At 40.4% G+C, this 25,157-nt stretch overlaps 1 protein-coding gene and 1 pseudogene across 2 annotated transcripts in view; both read right to left on the bottom strand.

Moving 5' to 3' along the window:
* LOC111155455 (XK related 4) overlaps nucleotides 1-25,157 on the bottom strand; it is a 425,560-nt gene that overhangs the window by 258,910 nt on the left and 141,493 nt on the right. The window lies entirely within an intron of this gene.
* LOC111155456 lies at nucleotides 1,362-1,905 on the bottom strand (annotated as a pseudogene). The gene has a single exon (XR_002641143.1). The product of XR_002641143.1 is annotated as an adenylate kinase isoenzyme 1 pseudogene (transcript).

Here is a 25,157-nt window from a genome sequence, read left to right on the forward strand (position 1 = left end):
TGCCCCATTCCCTGGGGACTGCACATTTACCTCAAGAGTTTGCTCAGTCCCTGAGCCTTGGAGTTTGGGGTTCATAGAGGACAGCAAAGAAGTGGCATATACTCTGGAGGCCCATTCCCCATAGGAGTTCAAGTAATAGTAAAATATAAATGATCATTAATTTAATAGTAATAACTATTGCTCAATATGGAGTGTTTACTCATTGCCAGACATTAGGCTAAGTGTTTTACCCACATCTTTTTTGTTTTGCTTACCACAGCTCTGAGAGGTACATGAGACATTGTCCTGGCTTTGGATTTGACATAACTGACACATAGCTGTTAAGGTGACTTGCACGGGGTCATAAGCTCAGGACTCAGTGTTGGGATTTGAACCAGACTTGTCTACATCTGTTAAGAGCCTGGGGCCTGAACCATTACAATGACCCCTCCTTAGCTTGTAGGGCTTCTGCTAGGTGCCCACTGGTGGCGGAAAGAAGCCTGGTGGCCCATGGAAAGGATACCTTAGAGGAGAGAACAAAGGTAGGGTATAAGGAAGACAAATATGACCTGAGAAACATTTTAAAACTCAAAGAGACTCAAAGGAAACACAAGAATGTTAATAGTTTCCTTCTTCTGAGTACGTCATTTGAAAGTGACTCATCACTGTATCAATTCAATATTAATAAGGTGTCCCCTACTTGAACACACCCTAAGAGCTCTAAATGGAAACCCATGTGTATTTGATGTGTACATATAATGTTGATTCTGTATGTATTTGCATACAAGTTTAAGTTTCCCCACTTGAAGAACAACAGAAAAGGACTGCTGTGGGATTTTTAGTCCATTCTACAGACAAGTGGCTGGGATCATCTTCAGATTCTCATGAACAGGAAGGAATTCTTTCTTCTCCCATGGGATCTCTGACCTCTCTGTCTCTACTCTCCTCTTTTCCTTCTACTCCCTTCTTTCTTTCCTTTTATAAATCCCTATTATTCTCTCTCTCTTTAGAAAATATCTGATTTTCAGATATTAAACTGTGGATATACATTTATTGAATGAACTCTTTTGATGTCATTCTTTATTTTAAAATTTGTGGGTTGACTTCTTCTTCTAATTCTCAAAGAAAGCCCCAGGAAATTCAAAGCAGTTATATATAGGCCCGGTCCTACCTTCATTGGGTCAATGTCCTACTTATGTTATATAACCATGTCAACTAGTCATTGTTTACACCACAGGGGTATCTCAGAAGTGAAATCCCCAACCTTCCTGATACAAGTGATCCCATCTCTCTGATCTAAATCTCTTCTCTGAGACTTAGGTTCAAATATGGCCAGCATCCAGTGGGCATCTCAGACTCCCTTCATCATCTCAGACTCCACGAAAACAGGATAAAGTGGCTTCCTCTGTCTACAGTCCAGCCGGGCAGGGTGGAGGCGCTGAGCTCCGGCTGGGGACAGCCTCAGTCAGAGGAGGGGTGGGGTGGGGCTCGGCCGGGGAAGGGGCTCCAGGGCTGCTACTTGAGGGCGTCCAGGTGGGTGCAGACTTGGGAGAAGACACTGTCCACGGAGCCCTCGGCATTGACCTTGCGTACGATACCACGTTTTTCATAAAAGGCGATGACAGGCTCTGTGGCCTTGTAGTAGGTCTCTAGCCGCTTTTTGATGGTCTCTTCGTTGTCATCCACTCGCCCGCTGGTCTCTCCGCGCTTCAGGAGCCGCTGGATCATGGTCTCAGGGCCTGCGTCCACATACAGCAGCAGCGTGGGCTGTCCGATCCTCCGCTCAAACTCCTCTCCCTGCTGTACCTCCCGAGGGTAGCCATCGATCAGAAAGCCTTTGGAGGTATCTACCTTGGCCACCATGGCATCTCGAAGCATGTCCAATACTGTCTCCAGCGGCACCAGCTGCCCCTTCTCCATGATCTCTGACAGAAACCCATTCCCCCTTTGGCATTCTTTCCTCCAGTGGCTAAAATCATCTTGCTACTAGCCATGCAAGTTAAAATCTAAAAATTTTCTTCAACATCTCTTTCAACTAAATTCCAACATCTCACCACTCACCAGTTTCTGCCAATACTGTTTCCTAAGTATTTCCCAAATTTCTGCCCCTTTATCCCAACCCGCATGGCCCTGGTTTCCAATTTTTCAGATGACAGTTGACCCTTGAACAACACAGGTTTGAACTGTGCTCGTCCTCTTACATGTGGATTTTTTTTTCCCACAAATACAATACAGTACCTTATATGTTTTCTCTTCCTTATAATTTTAATAATTTTTTTTCTCTAGCTTACTTTAAGAATACAGTATATAATACATATAACATAAAATAAGTGTTCATTGACTGCTTATGTTATTGGTAAAGCTTCTGGTCAACAGTGAGTGATTAGTAGTTAAGTTTTTGAGGAGTCAGTACTTGTGGGTGGCTCCATTGGTTGAGCAACCAACTCTTGGTTTTGATTCGGGTTGTGATCTCATGGGTCATGGGATTGAGCTCCACGTTGGGCTCTGTGTTCATCAGGGAAGCCAGCTTGAGGATTCCCTCCTTCTTCCCCTCCCCAACTCATGCACACACTCAAGCTCTCTCTCTCTAAAATGAATAAATAAATCTTTTATTTTATTTTTAAAAATATTTTATTTATTTATTTATTTATTTGACAGAGAGAGACACACAGCAAGAGAGAGGGCACAAGCAGGGGAACAGCAGAGGCAGAGGGAGAAGCAGGCTTCCCACTGAGCAGGGAGCCCGATGTGGGGCTTGATCCCAGGTTTTGGGGAATCAAAATTATGTTTTTTTTAAGATTTTATTTATTTATTTCATAAACAGAGACCACAAGTAGGCAAAGAGGCAGGCAGAGAGAGAGGGGGAAGTAGGCTCCCTGCCGAGCAGAGAGCCCAATGCAGGGCTCAATCCCAGGACTTTGGGATCATGACCTGAGCTGAAGTCAGAGGCTTTAACCCACTGAGCCACCCAGGCGCCCCGGGGAGTCAAAATTATATGTGGATTTCAACTGTATGGAGGATCTTTGTCCCTAAGCACCACGTTATTCAAGGGTCAACTATAATTGCCAACACGGTCCCTCAATGGTTGTTCAGAGCCAGTCCTGGCTTCCTCAAATCCATTTCTCACACAGCCACATTCATTCAAAATGCAGTCTGCAGTCTGACCATGACACTCTTTGGTTTAAATTTTGGGGGCAGTAATTATCTGTGGAATAAAGTTAATCTCATTAATAAGATCCAGAGGGGCTAAGTCTTCAACAGCAAGGCTCTATGATGTCTCCACATACTTTTGTTGAGTAATTTTATCCTGAGATGTCTTTACCCTGTTGTGTACTACCCAACACTCCCCTTCCACACTCCCCAACCTCCCTATCCCTCCTAACACTCACCTACCTTCAAACTTCCCTGATCTACTGACCCTTCCACTCTGACTCCTTTCACTCTGCCTAGGGACAATCCCTCCCAGAATCCATGCCCTTCCCCACCCTCTGCTCCATGCACCCGTGGTGTCCTGGGCACATCTCCATCATTGCATTTCTCTTTCTCTGTTGTAATTATCTGACTCTTTCTTACCATTCACCTGTAAGTTCATTAAAGGCAGGAAACATCCTTATACTTTCTGTCTCTAGCACCTAGAAATTATCTGGCATATAATGAAACTCATTTTTATCTCTTTGGCTCTCACTACAGGTAATTAGACTATCACAGCTCATATAATTGATGATTTCACACACTTAAAATCAGAACTACTCCTCTGATTCTTAAGGTCAGAATCTCCTATTTGTGGAGGTTTTGCTTAGTGGTTGACTTTAGTATTTAATTGTGCATTTATACATATATAGCTGTGTATATTATAATTATTATCAAATAATAAATTACTTATTACTATACATCACACTTCAAATTTAGTATTTTTCTATCACTGAGCATGTACTGATTGCTTTCTTTATGATTAGACAACACTGTCACTGTTGAGAATCCAAAAATGAAGACTCAGTTTCTGCCCTCACGATGTTTACAATGAAGTATTTAATTATTAATTTGGTAATTCAGTAAAAAATAAAAATTGTTGGAATATACTCTAGGAAATGTGGAGGAAATGATGGTGGTAGTTAATGAATAAGTAGATCATATGCAAAATGTTACATTCACTAATTGCTCATTATGTAGCAGACACTGTTTTAGATACTTCATATATTTTCTCTTCAGTTCTTACCCTGAGAAGTAAAATAACTTACCTAAGTTAGCAAAATTTAAAACCAGGTCTTACCAGATTTCAAAACACAGATGCTTCACTATCCAGAACCAGAAAAGAAAACACGCCCAGATCGCAGTTTTCTCTGAAGAGTTCATGAATGCAATAGTGGAGACGTGCAGGTACCTAATAGAAATGTCACATTTATGCTCAAGCAAGTTGTGCAGAATAATTAAAAACTTAATAGCTGTGCTTGGTTTTGGCTTAAATTTTACAAACTGGATGTGGCAATGCTAGTTCTTTCATGGCACTCAGAAGCTCAACTTGGATGTTGTGTATGATCCTGGCTAGTAGAGAATATGTATCATGACTTCAAAAATACTGTTTTGGTAGAGGAAGTCTCTCAATATTGGGGGCTCATAGGAAGAAGTAGTAAGAGGAGCCCTTGGTAGTCAGGAAGTTTGTAACCACTGAATAAAGCAATTGAAGATTGTGGGAAATCTCTTGGAGCCTGGGCTTTGCTTCCTGGGGCAGGGACCACAGCATGGGCCCCGATGAGGGGCAAGGAGCTGGGAGGCAGAATGAATGGCTGACTTCAGTTAGCATGGGATTCTCAGGCTCATAGGGACAGATTTGGCTCACCTCTTCTCCAGCTTCTAGGGTAATCTGAGCCCCAGTACCAGGGAAAGACTGTCTTTTCTGCTACCAATGTTATCTTTATCAAAGCATGAGCATTCTTTTCTATTTTGGAAAAAAAAATCACTTGTCCCATCAAATATTTGGCTAGGCATTGAAAGGGGGCAATTTATAGATTTTGCTTGGAAAAAGAAAAGTACTTAAAGTTTGTACTTTGTTCTCTACTCGTTGAACTGTAATACACCCAATCCATGACAACTGTGTGTAATGGAGAGGAATATACCAAAGGTGACAGGATTACACACACTGATTATTTGGTTGGAACAAGTCATTCCAGTGTGTTTAAAATTTGTTCAGACCCATTCTTCCAGGCACCGTGCAAGAGAATAGTAATTTTTCATATTTGAAAAGGAAGAGAATCTGTGAGAGCAGAGAGATCACACCTCATCTCTTTTCCCTCTCCCTCCCCCTCTCTTTCTTTTAACATGACACAGAAGGAAGAAAGACTCAACTGAAAAATGTAATCTATATCAATTTAACAACTTCATTGCAGGAAGCACTTTCTCTTCTTGAAGAGAAAGGTAAGACCAAGCGAAAATGGTAAAAGAAAAACAAGGTGTATATGAGAACATAAGATGACCTTTGAGAGATCCTAGCCAAACACAACACTGTGTCACAAAGACAGTAACCCCTCCACTCCTGGCCTTGATCTTGTCTGAATAAAAAGTGTTTGCTGCCTGCATTAAAGTTCATCATAAATCTTGGAGAGAAGACTCTTGGAATAAGATGCAGTCTAGTCAATGCCTGGGAACAAATATTATAGAACCATGCCAGCCTTTCTTTTCCTTAATGGTCAGTCTGGGAAAAAAAAAAAAAGACAACCCAACAGGATGTTGAATATTATTTTCCTAGTACTTTAATTGTTGCTGTAAAAATAAACGCAGTAAAAACTAACATGACAGTTACCAAAAAAGTGTGTTTCCCTACCATCTATGTAATAAATGGTATAAATCCATCGTGTTAGAACAATGAGTTCATCCTCATTCTGATCTTCCCAGGCTACTGTATTAAAATCAAATAAAGGTTAATGGACTTGTTTCATGGTTTAGAGATGTAGGTCTTGATTTTTTAAACTCATTTGTGGATTTTCTTCCAAATCATCAAGCTTCTAAATCATTAGTAAGAAATAGCCACTTATTATTTTCCAAAGATAATGGGTCTATAGGACCCTTTCTTTCCTAGCTCCATAACTACTGATCTCATTCAATGTTATTTAATGTCTAAAAAGAGATAACAGGTTAAGAGTGGCAATGAAGACAACACTCCCTATAAAACCTTGCAGCAGAGCCAGTTCTTACTTAAACACAATTTGAAATTCAACATCCTCTTTAATATTCAGCAGCTGAAAACTGTCTCTGACTCCATTTATCTTGACCTGAAATGAATGCGGATTATTTCTAGAGGTCTGGATAACATCAGAAAATGATAGCATTGGTGGGAGCCAGTAACAGAAATGGACCATACCTATGTCTACACCTATACTTATACTTATAACTGTACCTATATCTATTCTTATTCTAATTCCTATAGCTTCTTACGGGTATATCTGGTTCTCTGTTGGATCCTTAAAACTGCCACAGTCTTCTCAATAAATATTGTGGAATCTATGAATATATCATTCTCCCAGAATTAAGAATGAATTATGATGACCACCGAAAGTGGCATATTACCAATTTGTTGTCACAGTGCCCGATAACAAGGTTTGAATTGTCTTAAGGGAAAAGATCATTTATTGTCATGGGTCACCTAGTATGTACTAAGTCCTGTTTTCATTTCTATTTTAATTGAACAACCTAAAATTGACTTTTGTTGTTGATACTATATTTTGGCCATTTCAAACAGTGTGATCAGAAGTCAAAGGATGTATTTAGATATTAGAAAGTAAAAATGATGAAATTATACCCATTAACAATCTTTTTTAATTTAGGAGAATCCATAGTTAGTAGAACCCAGAAAGATATACTAGATGAACTGAGATCTGGGTCAGGCTCATTCCAGGTGAGTTGAGGTATCTTCACAGGAGTTAGGGCACTCATCTAGTGCTCTTAGAGAAAAGTCTCTTATGAAGCTCTAAATTAGACATCCAAAGATACAGAATCAGGGCATCCAGAGACAGAGTGTGAAAAAGCAAATAAAAAAGGGAGAGTCAGATGACCCATTTTTGTAGACATTTCTCGGGATCTATGCATTTCTTTACAATATATGTGAGTCATTCTGTCACGTTATTGTTGGAAGAGAGATAATTTTGGTTTTATGTGTGGAAACCAACGTGCTGCATTCTCTCTGAAAAAAAAAAAGTGGGTTCTTTGATTCACATGTAGTTATCCTTAAGCTGTCTCTAACATTAACACTTTTAATATATCCATAATAACTCTCTAGTCAAACCATCAGAAACATAAGACACTTTCTCTAAAAGAATTATGAAATTTTAAAATGACCTTGAAAATGTATATTAACTTAAATGCTATTCATATTTTAGTGGATAAAAAGAGCATCATGCCACTTGATAATCTTAGAAAAAAGAAAGTTAACTTTTCAGATAATTTCCCTGATCCAGGGGATAATAAGAATTAATAAGTAATTTTCCATAGTTACTAAAGTGGTTTAAGTTTCCCACTCACATTCTTATATATTAGATTATATCAAGTCAAATGGTGCAATTTAGTGATGTGTAATTCCATGGACAAAACAAAAGTAGTCAATACGGTTATGAAATAAGTATCACAAGAGTTGTCACATTAAGTTTATTTCGCCTTTTTATAGGTCTCTGTGGACATTTTCTGGTGCATCTTCAACTAATGTTTAGTATGATGGATATGTCAGACAGTTGAAAAGAACAAAACCTATTATGAAGGAAGTCCCAAAGCTTAAAACTCAAATGGCAATTTGAAATTGTCAATCCATAAGCCACATGAGTGGCATCATGCACTTGGTCTAGGAATAGAGTCAGCCCACTGGATGAATGGGGACAATCATGAGAACCAGGTATTCAGAGACTCAACTGGAAGGTCACATAAAGTAAGGCTGAGGCAACCATCTTGACTATGTCTAACTTGAGTGGACAAAGCCAGTCTACAGAGAGAACAATGATGTTTTGGTGAATGACAACAACAACAAAAGACACAAAATCCCATTAGGTTCTAGCAAAAGGGGCAAAGGGGGAAAGCTTTATCTCTAATGTCTTCCCAGTTTCAGATTTAGCTCTTTAGGGATATTGACCATACTCACATTCTTGAATGGTATGACTTGGTCCTTTCATCAGTTTGAGTTAGTTTCACTTTATTATAACCAAATAGTTCCTGACCAGGATATGAGCTTCATGAAAGTGGAGGTATTGCTTGTTTTGACAATGACTTAAGAACCACACTTAGCGGGGAGCCTGGTTGGCTCAGTGTGTTAAGCCTCTGCCTTCAGCTCAGGTCATGATCTCAGGGTCCTGGGATCAAGCCCCACATCTGGCTCTCTGCTCAGCAGGGAGCCTGCTTCCCCCCTCTCTCTCTGTCTGCCTCTCTGCCTACTTGTGATCTCTCTCTCTCTGTGTCAAATAAATAAATAAAATCTTAAAAAAAAAAAGAACCATACTTATCAATCAACAAAGATTGTGAATGAAATGACTACATAGAGAGAAACAAATTGCACCAAAGGAATCTGGGAAGGATAAGGAAGTGAAGATAGAAGTGGAGAAAGGCTTTCAATACTGGGTAGGAATTACATAACAAGAGAGAAGTTTTAGGCCAAAGGTGACATCAGTCAAGTGTTTCAGATTTGTATTTAACCAATCTTTAGTGTGTGCCTATGATCCAGGATTGATACTAAGTGATTTCAGACATAATTAACAGAAAGATCACTTTGCTGTTATGTCTCAGCGCCTTAACCATACCTTAAAAATACTACCTTCTTTTGCCAATTCTAGGTTCCAGAAGGCCTGTCTTTATGTCTCTTCTGAGACATGACTGTAAAGTGGCATATGGAAAAGAATGGCTCACAAGTCAGTATGGACTAACATTGCCCAAGGCCACCTATTCTGAAATTACAGCCTGCCTACCTTGGTCATTGTAACATTTTATATGTATTTTAAATTAACAGAGATAGCAATGAGTCTGGAAAAAGCAGAGAAAAAAGGAAATAAAACTTTAGCCTGTGTGAAGGAATATTAAGTTTTAAAAATGCTAATACATATATCTACTTGTATGAGAGCATTTAAATTATTTACATGCAGGTGCCCCTATGAAACATGCCAAAAACCCTGAAAATAAATGAAGCAGGGTAAATATATGAGTACTTTGTGAAGTTAAAGGGCTTTGTATAAACACAAGGTACTTTCATTGTTATATATTATTTTGATATACAATAAAATATTCATCACTGAATGAGAGACATGGAGGGAAAAGCTGTGTGTAATGCAATTTGACTTTCAAACTTGGCTGACATATCTGCTAGTCCTGAGCTATGTTGTTAGTAGCAGCAATCACACATATGTATGAATGTCAAATGACAGAAATTAAATTACAGAACAGAGGATGAATGCTCTTTGGTGGGGATGAATCAGCTCTTTAGAAAGCATATATAGTATTGTATGCCAAGAAAAGGAAAGATTAAAAGCATTATTAGAAACTGGGCTTCAGGTGAAGGATGACAAGTGTCCCAGGAAGAGACTTCCAGGCTCTCTCCATCAGATCTTAGGTAGGGGTAAGTAGGAAGAAAGAAAACAATGTTAGTAGTCTAATTCTGGTCCCTCAGAGTAGCCCAGTAGCTCTCTGGCTCATAAGAGAAAGGTTAAAGCACTGTGCTTGTAATTGGGAACTGCAGAGAGGCTAGATCTTCCATCTGGCAGAGAAAGCAAGGTGAATGGAGGCATAAAAGAGACTGAGGAGTTTCAGTACCATTTCTTTGAGTGGTTAGTTAGTCAGGTCATGTTAAGGAATAGGGGACTTAGAGTTGGAGGATCCAGGGTTCCACTTGACTCTGTCACCTGTTGGCTGTATGAGTCCAAGAAGGACATTTAAGTTCTCAGACATGGTTTCTTCATCAGAAAAATGAGAACAATAATGCTTTTCACTCTAAGTAAGGAATTCTGAAAGTCAAAAGAGCTAATAATGTTGGAAAAATATTTTCAAAATGTATGTTATAAAATCCAACATTAAATAAAAATCCTTTGAGGAGTCCCAGGGCAAGTTTGGGGTCAAGCAGTTTGGGACGTGGCAGGAAAAGGGGTCATACTCCCAAATAATTCCAGGAAAGCTTCCAGGTCACAGCCCTTCCATCTTCCCATCTACAATAACCACTTGATGAACCTCAGTCTTCATTTGCCACTTGGAGGCACATTTTCACTTTCAGAACTCTCCTCATTATTCATATTAACTCGATTTCTCCTCTTTGGCTTAAAAATATTGGTGAGGGGAAGGGAAGGAGGAAAAAGACAACAGCAATACTTAGGCAATTTTTCTTGGCCTTGGTCTCCAAATGATGCCCTTGCCTTAACCTTACACTCTTGGCTTGGACTTCATGCAATTCTCTCCAGACAGGAAGATGTCTTAACTCTCCTTCTGTAGGTCTGCACTCAGCTCACCCTAGGGAATCTCCTCCCAGAAATCCAGAACACAGTGAGTAAAGAGGAATCTCCTTAGTGCCCTGCATGGTGAATGTGGCAGTTCTCATTCTTATGTTTCAAATCAAGAAGTTTGGAGCTAAAAGATTGAGTGACTGGTTCAAAGAACCAAGCTCTGAGTCACTACTGAAGTTAAAAATGGAATCCAAATCTCTTCAATCTGGACTCAAAGTTCAACAAAGTCTTTCTGATGCCCAGAAACTTCCCAGAATGCTCATTAGTTTCAATGGTTGTTGGAGGAATTCGCTTTGTATATCTCAGTTTGAAGAAGAGAGGAAAATTTACACATCCAATATTAATAATATGCCTGATGGATAGAAGAAATCCTTTCAAGGGATTAGGATGAAGAAACCTTCAGTTCTAGAAGCCACAAAGTCAAGAGATGACCAGTCCATTCAGTTTGTCTACAAGTACAACTGACCACAAATAGATGGGACCAGGATATTCTTTCATCCCTTCCCGCATATTATGCTCTGCCTGTGACATCTGGGGGAAGGCACACCATATTCTCTTCTCCCACTCCCCCTTGCCCTCTCTGCTTCCCTAAAGATCTGTCTCAGATTGTGTCCACTGCTATTGAACATCAGAAGAGTCTCCTCCACATCAACCTGGCCCTGAGTCCTCCTGCAGGCCCTCCTCTGTGTCCTCACTTCAACAGTATATACCAGATACCGTTAGGTGCATGGAACGCAACAATGAACAAAATTGGTATAATCCCCAAATAAAAATGTAAAAGCTAGAGGCTATCAAAGGGGGAAAAAAGATAGGGGTCAAAGGGTCTGGTGTGTGTGTGTGTGTGTGTGTGTGTGTGTGTGTGTGCACGCACATACACATGCAAGCTCACATGTACTATTTTAGATAGGGTGATCAGCAAAGATGAGAGCTGAGTGGACACTAGAGAAAGCAAAGGAGTAAGCCAGCTGGAGTAAGGGCTTTCTAGGAAAACTTATGCATTCCCAGCACACTGGTACAGACAACAGACAGTGGACCACAAGGCTGGAGAACCATGAGGGAGGGCCAGAGTAATGAGAACTGTCAGAGGCTGGTTGCACGGAAGGCTGAGAGGATTGTGCAAGCCTTTAAGGACTTTGCATGTCATTTGGGAAATTCACATTTCAGATGGGAAGCCATTGTGATATGGTTTTATGGTTTGTTCCCCCCAGTAGTTGGCTTTTTTTTTCTTTTTAAAGATTTTATTCATTTATTTGACAGAGAGAGAGAGAGAGATCACAAGTAGGCAGAGAGGCAAGCAGAGAGAGAGAGGGAGAAGCAGGCTCCCCGCCGAGCAGAGAGTCCGATGTGGGGCTCGATCCCAGGACCCCGGGATCATGACCTGAGCCGAAGGCAGAGGCTTTAACCCACTGAGCCACCCAGGCGCCTTTGAGCACAGAAAATATGACCTGGCTTTTATAGGAATACTGTGGCTACAGTGTGGAGGAGATAGTTGAGCAGGAAGACCAGTACAAGTGGTCCAGGTGATATAAGATGGTGACTTGGACTAGGGTGTTTGAAGTCAAGACGGTGAAAAGAGGCTGAGTGGGGTGTTGTTAAGATTGATCTAACTGGAGTTGATGACAAGTTGGGTGTGCCATGTGAAAGCAAAAGCAGAGCCAAAGGAGGACACGGTAACTCCTGGTCCTCTCTGGCAGGGATCTTCAGTCCCTCGCTGAAAGTGGGGCACTTCTGGGGCAATAGGTCTCTGTGAAAATTCAAGAAATCCGTTTTGGAGCTGGTAAATGTGTTGTGCCTGCTCAGCTACCAAGGAGAAATGTCATACAGGCATCAAGAGCAAGAGAAACGGAGCCAGCAAAAAAAGCTGAGAGGTGCAATCAGGGAGCTCAAGAATAAGTGAGAGCTGGGATTAATTAGCTGGGACACATGGGAATCGTTTATTTTAAGTTACTGTACAAGACTATAGGATTTTTTCTTTAATATAAAGGAGTTTTTTTCCTTACTCCAAAAAGAATATAATTTTTTTTTAATTATAAAATACCCAAAAAGGTAAGATAGGAATCAGAATATTTAATATTCAGTTTACAGTCATTGCCTTTTTTTCCCCAAATTTCAGGATGCAAATGCATATGTAATAATTATTGTTATTATTAGTGTTTATTGACTGTTTATTATGTGTGCAGCAGGCACGGTGCATACATTTGCATGCACGTCTCACTTCTCACCACTGTGTGTCCAAGACAGCCTGCAATCGCCTTCCTCCTAGAGTTGTCCCTGTGGTACGGGTATGACTAGAACTCAGGACTTTTGACTCCAGAGCCTAGCTTCTGCCTATGACATTCTTAACCCTTACAGAATTGCCATTCATATGTCCCTTTTGCACATCAGGAGCTCCCATTCATTGCTGGCAGGAATGCAAACTGGTGTAACCACTCTGGAAAACAATCTGGTGATTTCTTACAAAGCTAAACATACTCTTACCATACAACACAGCAATCAAGCTCCTTGGTATTTACCCAGATAGATTCAAAACATTTTTCCATGCAAGAACCTGCATGTGGATATTTATAGCAGTTCTATTCATAACTGCCAAAACTAGGAAGCAACCAATGAAAAGACAAGGAGGACACTTAAATGTATATTACTAGGTGAAAACAAGTCTATCTGAAAAGGCTACATATTGTACTATTCCAACAATATGATGTTCTGAAAGGCAAAACTAGAGACTCTATAGAGAGCAGTGGTTATTTGTGGTTTGTAAAAAGGAGGGATAAATAGGTGGAACATAGGGAATATTTAGGGCAGTGATATTATTCTGTACGATACCATAATGGTGATATGTGTTATAAAGCTATAGATTGTAAGAGCACCTGGGTGACTCAGTCTGTTAAGTATCTGCCTTTGGCTCAGGTCATGACCTCAAGGTCCTGAGACTGAGCCCTGTGTTAGACTCCCTGCTCAGCAAGGAATCTACTTCTACCTCTCCCTCTATTCCTCTCCCCCACTCATGTGCTGTCTCTCTCAAATAAATAAGATCTTTTTTTAAAGCTAATTAACAGTAAATGTGAACTTTAATATAAGCCCTGTGATTATGTCAGTGTGGATTCACTGATTATTACAATGATAGCCACATGGGCAGAGCCTTCCCAGAGAGCTGGGGGAGCCTGAAAGGCAGAGGATAGGACCAAAGAGGATTATTCTCCAGCCTCAAGATCTAATGGAATTTACCTTGCTCAGTTTTGGACTGTGGTTTGAACACTTTCCTTCTTTCTTACTTCTCCCTTCTAGAATGGGAAAGTCTATCCTCTGCCTGATCTATCATATTTTGGAAGAACCACAGCTATCTGCTTTCACAGATTCACAGCTGGAGAGGAATTCACCTTGAGGATGAATCATACCTCAAGCCTCATGCATATCTGACTTAGAGATATTTAGATGAGACTTTGGACTTGGGACTTTTTGTTGAAATGTCTTAAGATTTTGGGCAGGAGGATGTTGTGATGGAATGAATGTATTTTGCATGTGAGAAGAGTTTTGGAGGGTCGGGGTGGAAGGCTTTGGACTGAATGTTTGCATCTCCTCAAACTTTGTATGCTAAAGTGTTAACTCCCAGTTGTGGTTGTACTGAGAGATGGGGTCTCTAGGAGGTAATTAAGGTTAAATGAGGTCATAAGAATGGGGCCTCTGGTAGGATCTGATACGATTCATATCCTTAAAGGAGAACTGTGTGTGTGTGTGTGCGCACGCACGCGTGCACAGAGGAAAGGCCATGTGAAGATGTAAGAAGGTGGCCATCTGCAAGCCAGGAAGAAAGTCCTCACCAGGAATCAAATCATCTGCACCTTGATCTTGGACTTCCTAGCCTCCAGAACTGTGAGAAAGAAATGTCTGTTGTTCAAGCCACACAGGGTGTGGCATTTTGTCACAGCAGCCCTGGTGGACTAATGCAGTGTCCAATATATTTCACTGAGCTCCGAAGTGTTGGAACTGTGTTTTTATACTTATTTTTTTTTTAATATATGTGATGGTATTTGGATATGGGTCATTAAGGTTAGATGAGGTCATGAAGGTGCAGTCCCCATGATGGGATTAGTGTCCTTACAAGAAGAGATACCTGAGAGCTTGCTCTCTCTTTCTGAATGCACAAGGAAGAGATCATATGATCACACAGCAACATGGCTGCTGCCAACGTGTCAAGAGAAGAGGCCTCAGAATGAAACCTAGCTTGCTGGGTCTCTGATCTTGGACTTTTCAGCCTTTAGAACTATGAGAAATAATGTCTGTTGTTTAAACCAGCCAGGGTGTGGCATCATGTTACGGCAGCTGAAACGACTCTGACACTCATTATGATTTTCCTCAAGTAATGGATACCTTTATATAGAAACCTTTTGATAACATTTAGATAATATTCATAGAATAAATTCTTAGAACTAAGACTGCATGCATGTGCTGCTCACTGCCAACCATCCTCTAGAACACTGGGATGATTTTGAAGTCTCGACGCAGTGCAAACACATGTTCTTCCCCCTGAGTGCTTACCAAGGTTTTGAGTTATTATTTTTTAAATTATTACCATTTTGAAAGTGATAATGACATCTCATCAGTAATTCTATTTGCATTTCTTTGATTATTAATGAATGTTTAAAACATTTTTATTTCCTCAAAAATCCCATTCCTTTTTGTAATCAACTGTCTAAGTGACTAAGAATCTAGACTGCACTTCTTCCAACACTGTCTTGTTAAATGTCTCATCTCATTTCCTCTCTCACAGATGATCTACCCAGTCCTGGGGTCAGTCTATCTCCTTCTAAGACTCAGAAGACAATCAATGCTGACACAGTGGGGATGGAACTGGGACAAAGCTCCTGCAGGCTGCACCCCTCCCACCCCAGATCCTTTGTATTCATAACATTATACACAGTAGAAGGACATCAGAGAGATGCTGATGTTGACTTCTACTCCCAAGTGGAGTCTCTGAAGACATGCATGCCAGTCAGGACAGGAGCAAAGCTACAGAGCCCTATGGGGGACTGAAGAGAGATTCAGATGGGATTAAGTTGAAAGAAAGTAAGAACAAAGCAAGTGTTTAATAAGTGAATAACTGAATGAACGGAAGTTGGTTTTATCTTTTGGCACTTATATTTGGCACTAAGGAGTTTAGAATATAGAGAGTTTTTTTTTTTTTTTTTTTTTAAAGAGAGTCTATTTTTTAAATTAGTAACGTTTTAAGAAAAGATAACTAAAAGTTTAGGACTTAAAGATTTGGAAATACATTTATAGCCATAATTTACTATTGTTGTCAGCATTGCCATTGTTATACACAGCTAGGAAGTTAGGATCACCTTTACAGTTTAATCTACACACTAGTTATCATAATTACATATTAGCTATAATAGCTATTATTTATTAAATATCTACTACATGTCAGACGTTAAGTATTTTATAAACATTATCTCCTTTGGTTAAAATCTACCTTTGGAACCCTGAACTATCAGGGTAGGTGGCATGGAGAGGGACTTTCAAGTTCCTTCAGCGAAATATGAGAAGTAATGGAGCCCTTGGCTGAATGATCACAACTCCAAAATTCTGTCATTAAGATTCTGAAAAGAAGAGAGTATAAAGTCAACTGAACCTCTGAGGGTCAGAAATCCCCCTGAGGTGGGAAACAAAATACACACCACAGACACTGGCTGTCCTGGGAGTCTCTAGGCCACTCCCCAAAGGAACTGTGTTCCTAAACTGAAGGGATTGCAGTGAAAATAAAGGCTAGCTTTTGAGGGCTTAAGAGAAAGAATTCCATTCACTCATAGTTAAAGCGTTCATGCAAGTTTGAGAGAAGAAAGCACAGCAGTAGTGCAAGGACAACTGAGGGAGCTCCAGGGCAAGAAAAACAGCCACTGAGTGGGAATCTTAGGGCTCAGGTCAGAGACACCCAGGGAAAGAGGATGGACTGGTGTGTAACTTCCACACAGGCAGGGATGCACAGGGAATATACAAATGGCAGACATGCAAATATACAAGGGAATATAAGTAGGGATGACTAGGTACTCAATATATTCTTGTTGAAAGAAAGAATGAATGGGAGTTCTAGTGGCAAAAACATGATGATCTAAGAGTCTAAATCCACTGGACACTCAAAACCTACTGGACACTCATTGCCTAGGCTAAGCCAAAGTCAAACACACCACTTTGGAATAAATTCCTTTTCTTTAAGTAGATAGAAGCATAGCAGTTTAGAAGGCTTTATCCTTAAAATGGGCTGGATGCTTGGTCCCTGCTGGCTAAGACTCAGTCTGATTGGCAAGTAACTGTCTGTTCTTAGAGGGCCAAGAAGTTTCCTTCTCATGGTTTGTACATAGCTTACCTATCAAATAAACCAGAGCGTAACAGTGGAAATAGAAAAAAAATTCCCTCAAATTGCAATTGCTTTCCTTACTGAATGTAACTCAATTATTGTTTCATTATTAAGCTCTGTGAGTCTTGGGAAATGACGTGGTCATAAACAGAAGTGAGTGTGTTGTCTTGGGAAATGAGAATTTATTATAAAAAGTTTTTTTTTTTTTTTTTTTTTTTAAATTGTGGTTACTCTTTTTAAACCATTGGCTTCCGGAGTCTTGAAGCTAGTCCCCTTGTCTGGGGTTCAGTTTCCCTGTTGGGAAAATAAGGTTTATTTTTTGCTATCACTCTTCTTAGTATGGGGAGGTTCAAATAATTCCCAGATCCCTAGTTTTAATCTACCAGTCCTTTTAATCATGTTCACCCTTGCTGTTTAACCCTTATTTTTCATTTCCCCCACCCTAGGTTTATCCTTTCCAGGCTTCAAACCACCCAGAGCAAACAGCCACCCAAAATTGGGTCTTTCTTATCTGTCTGCCGTGGCAGGCCCATGTCATTCTTGGGATTGCTGTCAATTGTCCCAAGATTGATCATCCTAAATGATAAAGCCCTTCAGCTCCAAGTCTTTAAATACATTCTTTATGTATCAGAGAACATGTAGATTACTTCGTATCTGAATGTTACCACTGGTGTCCATTATCTTTCCTTCCCCTTCTCATTTTGCTAAGATTTTCTTTTTCTTTTTAAATTTTTTTTTAAAGATTGTATTTATTCATTTGATGGAGAGAGAGAGAGCACAAGCACGGGAGTGGCAGGCAGAGGGAGAAGCAGACTCCCTACTGAGCTTGGAGTCTGATGCAGGACTCCATCCCAGGACCCTGGTATCATGTCCTGAACCAACGGAAGATGCTTAACCAACTGAGCTACCCAGGTGCCCCAATATTTAGTTTTCTACAGCAGTTTTAGGTTCATAGCAACGTTGAGGGGAAGGCACAAAGATTTCTCATATACTGCCTGGGCCCACACAGGTAGAGCCTCCCCTATTATCAACATTTGTTAAAACAAATGATTACATTGACACATTACAATTACAGAATGTCCATTAGTTTACTGCATGGTTGACTTTTGGTGTTAGACATTCTGTGAGTTTGGAAGAATGTATAACTTACATGTATCCACCGTTATGATATCATGCAAAATAGTATCACTGCCCAAAAATCCTCCTATTCATCCTTCCCCCCACAGAATTTGATGGTGTGTATGTTCTGGATTTTGGCCATTCTAATAGGTGTATAGTGGTACCTCATTATTGTTTTTAATTTGCATTTCTCTAATGACATATGGTGTCATTATTATAAAATGCCAGGAGAAGTCATGGCTGGATATATGAATTTGGAAGTTTTTCAAATTATTGAAGAAATGGGAATGGATGTGTTTCTAAAAGAGAACACTCAGCATGAGAAGAGTTTCAGGGCAGAATGTTAGCAGAACGTCCACATGTAGAAGCCAAAGGAGGTACCGTGGCACAGGGAAACCAGAAGGTGGATCAGGAGAAAAGCAAGGGCAGGGCAGGAAGCAAAGCGTGGAGACATGCTCCAATTCTTGGGGGTTGGAAATCTGCATAAAGATGCTGCTTGCTTTCAGAGAACCAGAGGCATTTCTAAATTGCTCTGGGCTGTAGGCAGTATGTCTTTTGCATATAAAAAAGCATCATATGGTAGAGCATAGGGTTTATTGATATTGATCTGTTGCCTTCCTTTTCTTCTGAACACAATTTGAGCTATCACCCATGACCAAACAAGACACTTCGTGTATCAAGTGACATGAATTCATGACATCTCTACCTAACACAGAGCAGTGAAGCTAACAATGTTTTTCAAGCTTTAGTATCCTGAGAATCAACTGATATTTTATACACTGTCATAAATTAAATTATATAATTATAAAGAAAAAAACATTAAAACAGAGGTCAAATGATTACATTTTTCATATATAGATTAATATGAGAAAAAAATAAAAGGTGCTAGTTAACCATGGACATTGGAAAGATAAAAAAATTTACTCACTAAATGCATCAATAACTAGTAGAGTATAGGGAAACATATAGGTTTTGAAGTCAAACAGATTTAGGATTGGGTCTTAACTCCACCATTTACTTATTTGCTACTTGTATGACCCTAGATAAATTATTCATGTTCTCTGAATCTCATTTATTCATCCTTAAAGTGTAATCAGAATAGTTTTGTTGCCAACATAATTGGACAATATTTGAGGTTTTAAGCCGTTTTATTTTTTCTTGTATGGGGCAGACCGCTGACTGGGCTCTGGTATTAATTCTCTACTTCTCCTTTTAATAATAGAATCACATCTTTCACAGGGGTTTTAGATAAGCTCATGGCAGCCATCTCCTGGGCATACCTTGCCTGTCATGAAGCTAGGAGTGGCCGTATTCACTTCAGGACAAAGGGAATGAGCAGAGGTAGTCTGTTTAACTCCAGGTCCATCACCTTAGATGTGTTTACCCTGAATTCTGCTTCCTTCTCCCTGCTGGCTGGAAAATAGCCTAGCTGGATCTTGGACCCAGAGATGGAAACCTCATGTTCTGGATGGTACCACTAACTTCTTAGTGCACAACTGTATACATCTAGCTGGGTAACCTACTTATATTTGAGTTGTTTTAGGAAAGAGAGATAGAAACTTCTATTTATTTAAGCTACTGATTTGGGTGTTGTTCTGCCTACTGATTCTCATTTTCATCTTTGCTCCCCCAAATCACGCTAGTTCATAATATCATCGATTCAGAGGAAATTTGTGACCAAGTCTTTTTTTTTTTCCCCCAAAAAGCTTAATTATTTAGAACTTGGAGGATTTGGGGAGGAAGCAAAAATAACAAAAAAAGGATTCTTTGGCAGGAAGAAAAAAAGGTGTCTTGAAAAAGCAGCAGGAAAGTGAGTTGTCAACTCCTCTTCCCACCCTCAGCCAAGACTAAAAAATATTTCTTCTGGGGTTGGGGGAAGAAAAGGAGACTTCTAGCAGCCAAGGTCATGACATTAGGGCTGGCTTCTTTAGCCTTCTGGGGAGAAAATAGGACCCCATAGTAGGAGAGACAGACAGAAACCATACCACTGCAAGATTTGATGTCCAGTGAATGGCCATGAGCAAAAGAGTCTGTTGGATCTGGAAGGCTACTTCAAATCATGGAAATGAAAGATTAAACAGATTCTATGTCAAACAGTTATCCAGTAGCAGAGGCCCTCATCCTCCCAAGCCCAGCACTCTGGTAGTACCTAAGAGCTAGAAATGGATACTACCATGGGGATTGAGGAGAAGGCCACACAGAGTATGACAGGTTAATTTTCTACCAGCCTAGAAGCATGACAGGGTCAGTTAAATAAATCAGGTAGAGTCGTATCAGAGAAAGGACTTATTTATCTCATATTTAATATTGATAAGATTTCAACATCCTCCACCTGGATAAAATGAATTAACAAATATAATATGCATTGTACAGTGTTCGTTCTCTCTGAGCCTTATGCTGATCATCTACTTTACGCTAATGTGCAAAGTATGAAAGTGTTTGAGATACAGTCTCTGTTCCTTCATCTAAGGAACTCAGATCAGTGAAAGAGAGCAAAATGGGTACAAAATTTCCTATAAAACACTGTGGTCTCAGAGAAGAAGTTAAAAACACCTCTGCCTTGGAGAGCTGACCACTTCAAATCTGAGTGGTATTTGAACTAGACCTTGAAGAAAGAAGTGTAAGCAGAGGGGATAGGAGGAGAGGATGCATTCTCTACCCTGTTCAACAATACACAGGTGAAAGGTGGCCATGGGGTTCTGAAGACCATCACCAGGGCAGTGGCAGCACCATGATTGAAAACAAGATTGGAAAGAGAGAGAGATGGGCAGAGAGATGGTTAGCTGGTTGCCTGGTCTCCCCATAACACTCTACTCCATGAAAACCTAGCCTTACCTGTGCTTTAAAGATAAATAGAAATTGTCCAGGTGGGAAGTGGAGAAGGACAGATACAAAGATTAATAAGGAGAAAACACCTAGTGTTCAGAGGATGGTGAGCAGCCAGGGTCTGGGGGAACTAGAGCCAGATGGGGAAGGATGGAGGGAAAGATGAAGGGCAGGTGGGAATCACTGGTCCACTCAGGGCACTGCATTGATTTTAACCAAAATCAGCAGTGGTTATCCACAGCTCAAGAACAAATTTTGTTAGTCATGAAGCCTGTATTCATAAGGAGTCAACCCAAGTCCTCCTCCATGTGCTGCCCACTTGGTTATCTTTCCTCTGGACCAGTGGCTCAGGGGATTCCTTCCACATCTGCTTTTCAAAGGAACTCCAGTTTCATCTGAATGGCACTAGAGTCAGAAATGATCGGAGGGATTATAGGAAGTGCGCACATGGCTAATATGAACTGCTCATCACATAGACTAGGAGACACAAGGCCAGAAACCATTGGAAATCAGGGCCAGTGGGGGACTGCATGCAGTCTTGTAGGGCCCCACTTCCACAATATTTTCCACACAAAAGGAAGAAGGAGAAAGACAACAAAGCACCGTGTTCCTGTATTTCCTTATAGCTTGCCCAGGCCTTTGTACCCTCTACACCTTGAATACACCTGAGCTGATCTTGTCCCACAGAGGCTGCCCTGGGCATATAGACTGGTAGCATCTGTGCTTTACAATCAGCACAAACCAGGTCTGATGCCTACACCACCCAAACAGGCCTATAGTGAGTCAAGCTTTTGGGTTTGAAATATAGTCATCTGACCACAGATGACCACAATTTTATGCCAAAGGCCTGAGCTGCCTCACTGCAGAGCCAGACTCAGTATGAAAAGTCATAGCCAGAAGCTCAATCAGAGGCAATTTAATTAAAGTGAGTTGGTTATCTAGGCCCAGCCAGGCTTGCCAGTTTGTAACTTGGCAACCAGCAGCCATGTGTTTTTTTGATGAATTTTTTGTCCTCTGTCACCCAAGATCAAGTTGTGGACTGGTTGGCTTTCTTTCCCTTTCCTATTGCTGTGGTAGCATTTCACACCAAAATGTGCCTTCTGGTTTTCTTTTCTTTTCTTTTCTTTTCTTTTCTTTTCTTTTCTTTCTTCTATTTTTTTTTTTTTTTTTTTAACATGGACCATTTGTAAAGAAAGGAGAAGGGAGGGAGGGAGATATTTGGTGTTGTGGGGAAAGGTGATGGTCTTATAAATGTACCTGCAAAGGATTCTATGACAATAAAAATGAACTTATGTTTATTGAGTTTAGTGTGGTCTTTTTACTCACAAGTCCAATGAAGAGCTAAACATACACACTGCTTACCAGGTGCAAAGTACTGTTCTAAGCACTCTACCTCCATTACAACCACCGATAAGACAGACATTCTTGGCAGCCACACTTTACAGTTGAGGCAACTATACTGGATTGAAGTGTGACTCCCTCCCCTGAATTCATATCCACAAGGAACCTCAGGAGGTCACCTGATTTGGAAATAGGGTCTTGGCTGATGTAAACTGAAGGTGGAGAAGAGAGGATATTGGATTAGGGTAGGGCCGTGTTAAGATGGTGGTAGAGACTGTGGAGATGCAAGGGCAGGTCAAGGAACACAGGCCACCACCCGGAGCTAGGACAGAGGCAGGCAATGGGTTTTCCTTCAGAGCCTCCAGAAGGAACCAACCCTATCCTGCCGACTCCTTGATTTCAGACTTCTGGCTCTTTGAATCATGAAAAAATAAATTTCTCTTGTTTTATACTATAAAACAATTATAAATTATAAAATTCATCATGGAATCCACAGGAAACTAATATAGCCATGAAAGTCCTTGCCTTGCTCAAGGACACCCGGTGAAAAGTGCAGAACCAGGCAGTCTGGTACCACAATCCATGTTCCTAATCACATGCTGTGCTGCCTCCAGAGCCAAAGGTATGTGTGGATATCCTGAGAGGTTCCTCAGAACCATCATACCTGGTTTCCACTGTGTGTCTGTAAACATACACACTGATTATTGTAACTAATTGTAACTTGATTATTACAGTCTTGGTGATAAGCCATTCAATATCCCTATTTGCTACAATACTCCTGTATTTGCTTCACTGGCTGCCAGATTACAATGCCTGTTAATATAAATATGCTTCAATTACCTTAAAATCACTCAACATCACCAGTGTTCCTACTGATATAAAACTACTGGAGTGATACAAATTTTAACAAGAGTTTGAATTTGGAAGTAATAAGGTTTTGTGATATGTGTAATGCAGAATGATTCCAGCAGAAGACATTTAGAAATGTCTGGTTCAGACTGAGAACACTTAAGTTCAGAGGCAGTCTTCAGACTTAGCCTCAAAGGTATTTAATTTGGAGTAAATGAAAAATCTACGCCTCTTCTGTTTTTATTAGCCATTTTGTTCAAAATTCATGTTTGTTTTTAAGGAAAAGTATTTCCAAGATAGCTATGAGTGGACAAGGATGGAAAACAAAAATGTTGTTCCACAAATCCGACTTTGTGTTGCCTTAAATACAATAAGAACAATATTCAAATCTATAAGTTAGGCACAAGCCTGACAACATTTTCAGCACTCAGGAGCTATTAAAATTACACCACTGTGAAATTGAAGGCTGCATCTATATGGGTAATGAAGTCTTCTCCATTCCTGGTCCATGCAAATTACATTTGCTAATGTCATCCTTGACCACAGTTTCCTAAATCCTTTGCTGTATTAATTCAGACTCCAGGGGATTGATAATGGCATTGGCTCTGGTACACACTCCTCCTGGCTCTGACACATGTTTTCAGCATTTCCCATTTAGTATAGTTTTTCCTATCTAATGTTTGTCTTTCATCTCTAAGTCCACAAATGTAATAATCACAAACTCTGAAATACTGTCTTCTGCTCCTGAATTTTTCCATGGTTTATTCAGTGTGTTTGCAACAGGTAAAAGCTTATTGCATTTTCTTAGCCTAATATTAAAGGAGAGGGTTTCAATGGGGTTAAGCAAATAAGGGGCTAAAGCAGATGTGGAAAAAACCTATGAAAATATGTCAGATTTACCAATTTTGCCATTTTTTCCCCTTAAAGTCCCAGCTCAGGAAGTTGCACACTTTACCCTCCCTACCAATAAGTTCTGTGACTGGGAAATCTGGTCTACCCCACTATGGCAAGTATCATGGCTCTGGGTTATGTAATTACATGTGCTCTGCATGCCCAGACTTCTCAAAGAATCAACTTCTTTCTAGAGGCTGCAGTGTGAGAGCAGGACTGAGGCCACCCTTTTGTTTCAGCTGACTGGCCAAGTGCTGCCTCTCACTGGAAAGGAACCATCCATAGCCTAGCCAGTAACTTTGGCCTAATGAAACAAAGGGTGGGCTGGATCAGATTCTCCCTGGGGAATTTGAAATGGACTAAGCAACTGAGTAGCAGGACAGAAGTCACCAGACATGAAGGAGTCTGGATAAATTTCATTCATGGTGGAACATGGAGGAAAACTTTATGAGTTACCACTGCTGAGGTGAATGAACATACTTCACTTCCTGCCTTTCTGGAGCTGGGTGTTACAGTTTTCCCTGTACGTCTGAATCCTTATAACAGATTTCCCTTTCCAACTGAGTGATTTTAATTTACGATGAAATTGCCTGAATCAAAACGTGGAGTAAAAAGCAACCCATGAACAGAACTTTTCCCAAACCAGTCTGCCCAGCCCTCCATATCCACTTCTTCTCTTACAGATGTACTGCCCCTCCTTCCTGTCCATGCTCCACTCACTGTGGGCAGCAAAGAGTGACAAACACAGCCTAAAAAATGCAGGCACAGAGAGGTCTGCTGGAGACAAAAGATCACACAGAGCTAGAATGCAGAAAGTGGGAGAGATCACGATGCACAAAGCAGAGAGCACCAGGTCTATGATAGACTATGGGTAGCTCACAGACACTCACTGGTAGATGCTGGTAACACGAATTTATGTGTCAAGTGGACTGGGCCTACAGGTACCCAAATTAAACATGATTTCTGGGTGTGCCTGTAGGGGTGTTTTGGATGAGATCAGCATTTGAATCAGTACCTTCAGTAAAGTGGTTTGCCCTCCCCAGCATGGGTAGGCACCATCTAATCCATTGAGAATCTAAATAGAACAAAAAGATGGAGAAAGGAGAAATATACTCCTTTTTGCTTCCTGCTTGCTTGTATAAGCTGAGACATTGGTCTTCTGCCCTTGGGTTGGGATTTACACCACTGATTTCCCTGGACTCAGAGGAGGTCTTTAGACTCAGTATCAAACCATACCACTAGCTTTCCTGGGTGTCCAGCTTGGAGAACAGCAGATCATGGGATTTCTCAACCACCATAATTGCACAATCCAATTCCTCATACTAAAATTTCTTATTTGTTCTTAA

Source organism: Enhydra lutris, unplaced genomic scaffold (genome assembly GCF_002288905.1).
Source record: "Enhydra lutris kenyoni isolate GAN:26980312 unplaced genomic scaffold, ASM228890v2 scaffoldscaffold41, whole genome shotgun sequence".
In the NCBI taxonomy this organism is placed as follows: Eukaryota; Metazoa; Chordata; class Mammalia; order Carnivora; family Mustelidae; genus Enhydra; species Enhydra lutris.